The sequence below is a fragment of the Paroedura picta genome, chromosome 14, assembly GCF_049243985.1.
Source record: "Paroedura picta isolate Pp20150507F chromosome 14, Ppicta_v3.0, whole genome shotgun sequence".
In the NCBI taxonomy this organism is placed as follows: domain Eukaryota; kingdom Metazoa; phylum Chordata; class Lepidosauria; order Squamata; family Gekkonidae; genus Paroedura; species Paroedura picta.
Genome location: NC_135382.1, coordinates 40,523,421 through 40,529,451, shown reverse-complemented (window position 1 = coordinate 40,529,451; position 6,031 = coordinate 40,523,421).

Here is a 6,031-nt window from a genome sequence, read left to right as displayed (position 1 = left end):
TCTCTTTGGTCCAGAGGAGCCCAGCAGGCTGCACCTTCTTCTCTCCTGGGAGCCTCCATGCAGAAGCAGCTCCTGCAGGGGGAGGCAGGGCTGGGGATGTGGCTGCACCTGGGGACTGGGCCGCAGCCCCTCGGTGAGCCTTTGGGTGGGGGGTCCCAGAAGGTGCCCAAGGCTCAGCAGGCTGGGGAGGCCCGGCTGAGGAAGTGAGCCAGTCACAATATTTCTGAACGCAAAACCAGCCCGAAGAGCAGGAGCCACCGGGCACAGGAGGGCTGGAACATGCTGTGTGGAGCGCATGGCTGCTGTGGCGGCCTTGAAAAGGCTTGGGAGCGCCACTAGAAGCCGGACGCTCTTCTGCAGGGCCCCCCTCCCTCCTCCAGCAGCCGCTCTGAATGGCGAGGCCACAGTATTGTGCGCGTGGCAAACTTCTGTCGCTTTCCAGCCGCTAATTCTGTTCAACAGCAGCCAGTCATCCGTGACTCACCTCCCTCAGCAATGCCCTCGCTTCACGCAGTCTCCACTTGTGGTTGAATATTCGGTTTTGGTTTGGGGTCTTTTGGGGGGGGGGGTGGAGAGGGGGAAGAAAGCCTTGCAGGGAGGGGGCCGTCTGCATGCAGCTCCAGGGTTCTTCTTTCATGCCACACAGGCCAATGGCTGGAGGTCGATTCTGGATTCTCATTTCGTCTTGCCAGGGCAAGGGTGCTGCACGCTTATCTCAGCCGCCCCTCCCAAGGCCACGAGCCTGTCCCTGCACTCAGCTGCAGAGAAGCGAGCTCCCTGAAGGCACATGCTGTGCTTATGAGAGCAGACACGCCTACACACACACACACACACACACGGGAAGGGCAAAGCCGGGATCGAACTCAGCAGCTGAGACCTGGCAGTACAGACCAGGGAGGGCTCCTTGCCTGCCGTGCTGCAAACGCTCAGTGGCACTCACTGGGCTTTTCATGCCTGTCTCACGATGGGCACTGCCAGGGTTGGGCAAAGCCCAGCAGCCCTGGGGAGTCCGTGCGATCGTTCCCTGGTGGCCCCTGCTGTGTAGGCCCAGGGCTCATGAAGGCCTCTCTCCGGCCCCTCTAGGGAGAGCAGAGTCCAGCTGGAAGGCTTGGCATGCAGCAGGAGCACAAGTGTGAAGGAGGTGAGCCCTTTGGGTAGGACCCCCTTGTCTGGTTGTAGAACGAGTGCCTAGCAGCCCCCCAGCCCCTGCAGAACTGAGCAGCAGCTGCCAGCAGGGCTCCTTCTTGGTGCCTTCCTGGTCCCTGTGGCTTCAGCTCCCTCCTCTCGCCTCCCCTGTCTCACCACCCCTGCCTGTCTTGTGCCACCCTGGTGTCCCCTGCAGCAACCCCCCCTCCCATCTCCTCTCTCGGATACCTGGAAGGGCCACCCAGAATGCCTCCATGATGACCCCTCCCTGCTCACACCTCCCATGCTGGAACTCTTCCACATCCAGCGATTCCACCCCCTCCCCTGTCCACCTTCCATCTGCGTTCTCCGTTGTGGCACATTTTAGCTTGCAGGCTCCTTGGGGCAGGGACTTGCCTTCTTCTGTCAAGCCCACTGAGAGCCAGTGTGGTCCTGTGGTTGAAGAATAGCAGACTACAATCTGGAGAACTGGCTTTGAGTCCCCACTCTTCCTCCACGTGCAGCAAGTTGGGTCACCTTGGCTAGTTACAGTTCTGTTAGAGCTCTTTCAACTTCACCTATCTCTAAGGTGTCTGCTGTGGGGTAGTGTTTGTAAGCTGCTTTTGGACTCCCTCGGGTAGTGAAAAGCGGGGTATAAAAAGCATCTCTCCTCCTCCTCCTCCTCCTCCTCCTCTTAAGCACCATCTCTGGACAGGCCTCTGAGCAAACAGAGAGACCGACTCCCCCCGCAAGACTCCCCCGGGAGGCCGGCCTGTCCAAGCCATCTGAAAAAGGACCCTCCAACTTGCCGGCCTTCTGAGCAGGACTCGCCTGATCTTCTCGCTCCGTCCCTTCGATCAGCGACGGGGTCCCCAAGGCCTGGCTGTCCTTCGCTCCACTGTCTCCAAGCAGTGCTTGGCAGGGCCCAGGCTGGGATGCGGCCAGAGAGGCAGACAGCTGGAGACTAATTAATTGGTGCAGTTGAAAGGCAGGCTAATTAAATGCATGTTAGGAACAGGCTGACAGCAAAAGGGGGAGGAAGAGAGCCCCTGGCAGGGACTGACTGGATCACTTGCCAAGGAAAGTGCCAGGGGAGTCCCGGGGTGGGGTGGGGAGGGGAGCCCTAGGCAGGCCTGGGGACTGGAGCCCCAGGGAAAGACAGCCAAGCCCGGGGCTCCCTCGGCCTCTCCCCCCTCTTGCTAGCCTCACAGGAGGTATGGAAGGACCATTCAGTTTCATGCAGGATGTTTGGGAGACTCTTGCAGAGCCCTGACTCAATACCCACCAGTCCTCGGCCCTCCTGCACAATCTCCAGCACGTTTGGCTGGTGAGGCCCCTCAGGGAGGCTCCCGCAGTGAGCTCTTGGCTGCCAGGCTCTGGTCGATTAGCACAGGCCTGCTTGGGTCAGCAAAGCTGGCGAGGCTGCCTCTTCAGGCCCCGCATGCCCTGAGCCTTCCAGCACCCTCAGCAGGTCGAGGACAGGCAGCTCTCTTCCACCGGCTGTCCCAGCAAGCAAGGGATGCGCACAGAGGGACGCATGGCAAGGCTTGTGGCTGCATCAGGCCTCCTTCTAGTTCACAGCACAGACAAGCCAACTGCCTGCCGCAAGAGGGCGAGCCAAGAGCTGCTACTGCAGGGCAAGCGGCTGCGAGCGCCGGCCGTTGGCTTCCTTCCCACTTGCTGGCAGGTCGGCAGCTCTACGGGAAAGCTCCGTGCCTCAGGGGCTGTCAAGGAAGCCCTGCCCAGGTGCTGCGGAAGGCCGCCTTGCCTGCCGTGCTCAGAGGCCCTGCTGAGGGCGCCCTGCGGGATGCTCAGTGTGTGATGTGAGCACGCAAACAGGGGCCAGCGGGTCAGGCCTGGATGTGAGAGCCGAAGGCTCCGATCCCGTGTTGGATGGGCTGCTCTTGCTCTCAGCCTGACCACCTCTCAGTGTGCTGCTGCTGGTGGTGGTGGTGGTTGTAAGGATCCAAATGGGGAGAGGCGGGCGATGGGTGCCGCTTTGGGTCCCCGTGGGGGAGAAAGGCAGACAGGAAGTACGAAGTATCCCTGATAGTTATCCTGGGCTACCTAATGCTCTTCCACCACTGGATTCCCAAAACGAGGGACCCAGAAAAAAGTGAAGTGTGCACATAGCATGCCGTCAAGCTGCAGCAGCCTTAGGGGGGGTTTCAGTGCCGGCGACATTCAGAGTTGGTTTGCCATTGCCTGTCTCTGCGTCCCACACCTGGACCTTCTTGGTGGTCTCCGATCCAGCTATTGGCCAGGACTGAGCCCTGCTTATTTTTGGCATCTGAGGAGGCTGGCCTAGCCCATGGCAGGGAAAGCAAAACCCAGAGGGGTGTTTTGGGTGGGTGCCAGAGGACACCGAGACAAGCAAATGGAACCTGCCCTCCTCCTCACGTGGGACATTTTGCTCTTTCAACCCATTGGAAGCTTTCCTGTCCTGATGCAGCCAGTCTCAGCAGACAGGGTGCAATCCAGCCTCAGCCATGAGAACAAGAGTTTATCCCCCCCCCCATGAATGGCAGGCAGGCAGGATGCCCACAGCCCAGTGACAGAACGTGCCGGCTGATTGCGCCAAGGAAGCAGAATTTCCTGTCTCTAATGAGAACAATTTGCAACATGGGCAGCTTCCTGGAGAAGGCACTGGACACTCGCTCTTTGTGGGTGGCCCACTAACTTCCTCCTCTCAAGCCTGTCTGTTCAGAGCATTTTGCACAGAATGGAATTCCAATTAATCCCAGAATACAGGAGTCAAATGTCCAGCCACCAAAACAAGGCGGTGGTGGGAGGAGGAACACAGACATTCTGGAAGGAGGAAGGAATTCCATCTGCAGCTCAGACTAGCCCGTGACCAAAACTGCTGCTCGGCCTCTTCTGCAGCTGTGGCTCTGCTGGAACTTCCTGGCTCTGGGTTGCGCGCAGAGATCAGATGCCCTGAGAAGGGGGCATCTTGCTTTTCTTTGGAGCCGGTGTGGGGCAGAGGTTGGAGGCAGGCTAGGCCTGGTCAAACCTGGGCTTTAAATCCCCACTCACCAGGAGAAAGCTCACTCAGGTCTGTGGGCAACTCCCTCTCTCCTGGCTCAGTTTACACCACAGGGCTTCTGTGAGGATGAAACCGGGAACGCGTGGATTAGTTCCCCTTTCCCGCTGGAGCCATTCCGTCAGTCTCCCATCTGGAGTATAACACCCCCCAGTCACTCTCAGCACCCCAGTGCCGGCCACCTGGGACAAGGCAAATGGCCTTCTGCCCCACAGGTGCTCCCTTTGTGGGTCAGCTGTCACGGGGGGGGGGGGGCTGCCACCTGGGACCTGCCCTGAGCAGCCGTTCGTGATGGCCCCGGAAGGGTTTCCCAAATGAGTGGGAGTTAATTTTTGTTAAACACTTATCGGGTGATATGACCATAGATGGGCATGTCAACCCCCTCCCCAAATGGCAAACGAGGGGCCTGGGTGGGCGTGTCCAGAGCTCTGCTTCCCCACCGTATTCTGCACAATGGCTCCACTCTGCGGGCTTCTTGAGATGGGAAGAATGTTTCTTAGGGAGTCGAGAAAAGTTGCCCTAGAGCCTCCAGCGTAGAGGAGCCGTTTCCAGCAGCTGCTGCCCAAGTTCTTCCAGGAAGGGTGCCAGGCCACTGCCCCCCCCCCCTTATGCACTGAATGGAGAATTTTGGAAACTTCTGATTGCAGGGCACACTGGTGGGGGGAGGGTCAAAAGCTGCCCTTGCTGAGCAGCCCTCTTTCTGCTCTGCCCTCCCACTATGGTCTCCAACACCCCCCCCCAAGAAAAGAGGCTGCAGCTCCATGCAATAGCATCTGCCCCCCCCCTCCAGAGGTGGCCTCAGGCGCAGTGCCTGCTGCCCCCAGTTGAAAGGAGCAGGCCAAGGGAAAGACCACCAGACCCCAGGGAGCAGGCACCAGAAGGTCTGATGACTGGGACAGCTACCCCTATTAGTGATCAAGGCAAGAACCACCCCCTTACCATGCTCAAAGGAGACACAGAAGAAAACTGAGCCTGCCTCCACCAGGACACCTGCAGGGAAGCCTTTGGCACCATGCAGGGGGGAAGGACAAGCCGCTCCATACTGTTTTTTCAAAGGCAGGCACCTCCCTTCAGTGTGTTTAGGTGCTTCTACCTCCTCCCAGATGGAGGCAGCCTGACTCACCCCCACCTGGTATTTCCCAGCAAGAAGCTCGGCTGGCCGGCTGGTTGTCTTGTGACTTTGTGGCCGCATCACCCCGGACTGCAGGCGCACCACAGGGGGGGGCCCGCCATGGAAGCACTACCTCCCTTTTCCCCGCCAGAGCACTTCCTTTGCATTTCCCAAAAGGGGGAAAGAGAAAATGCGGCTGACGTGAACAGCGGCTCCCCTACAGTGGGAGTCATGCAAGATCTCCTGGGAACCTCTTGGCTGCAAGACCATCACCCCGGCAGGTTCCTTGGGAGCTGCCTGGGCTTTGAGGGGAGACAAATCTCAGCTCAGCCGTTGCTCTTGGGGCAGTGCGCCAATTGCAGGGCAAAGCCAGCAGCCCCACTGAGTGCACAAGCCACTCTGAAAGGGTTTCTCCGGCTAAAGGAGGGTGAAGTCCCCCCTCCCATCCCTCCTTTCTCTAGAGGGAACTTTGCATGTTACTCTAGGATGGAGCTACCAACTGACTGATCGCTAGCAGCATTACCCTCTTCCAAATGGCCGCATCCAGGCAGCCTGCGTCAGCTGTATCTGTGGCTCAGAGCACTGCTGCAGAGCTCGGCAAACAGCCCCTTGCACACCAGTCATGTACCAAGGATGACATGCACGTCCTATCTCCCAGGGTGCACAACACAGCTGCTGAGGCAGGGATTGGAGGAGAGGGCCACGCTCCCAGCACACAGGATTCCCTTCTTGGCATCAAATGGCACCACAGC